Genomic DNA, 477 nt, shown 5'->3' with positions numbered 1-477 from the left:
TTCTGCTCTGATTGCTGTGGCCAAAATTTCCAAAACTATGTTGAATAGTAATGGTGAAAGTGGGCACCCTTGTCTTGTTCCTGACTTTAGAGGAAATGCTTTCAATTTTTCACCATTGAGGATAATGTTTGCTGTGGGAATATCATATATAGCTTTTATTATGTTGAGGTATGTTCCTTCTATTCCTGCTTTCTGGAGAGTTTTTATCATAAATGGATATTGAATTTTGTCAAAGGCTTTCTCTGCATCTAATTGAGATAATCATATGGTTTGTATTTTTCAATTTGTTAATGTGGTGTATTACATTGATTGATTTGCACATATTGAAGAATCCTTGCATCCCTGGGATAAAGCCCACTTGGTCATGGTGTATGATCTTTTTAATGTGTTGTTGGATTCTGATTGCTAGAATTTTGTTAAGGATTTTTGCATCTATGTTCATCAGTGATATTGGCCTGTAGTTTTCTTTTTTGTGGG

The sequence above is a fragment of the Bison bison genome, unplaced genomic scaffold, assembly GCF_000754665.1.
Source record: "Bison bison bison isolate TAMUID 2011002044 unplaced genomic scaffold, Bison_UMD1.0 scf7180017861828, whole genome shotgun sequence".
In the NCBI taxonomy this organism is placed as follows: domain Eukaryota; kingdom Metazoa; phylum Chordata; class Mammalia; order Artiodactyla; family Bovidae; genus Bison; species Bison bison.
The sequence above is the reverse complement of the archived record's forward strand: the minus strand, read 5'-3'. Positions refer to the sequence as shown.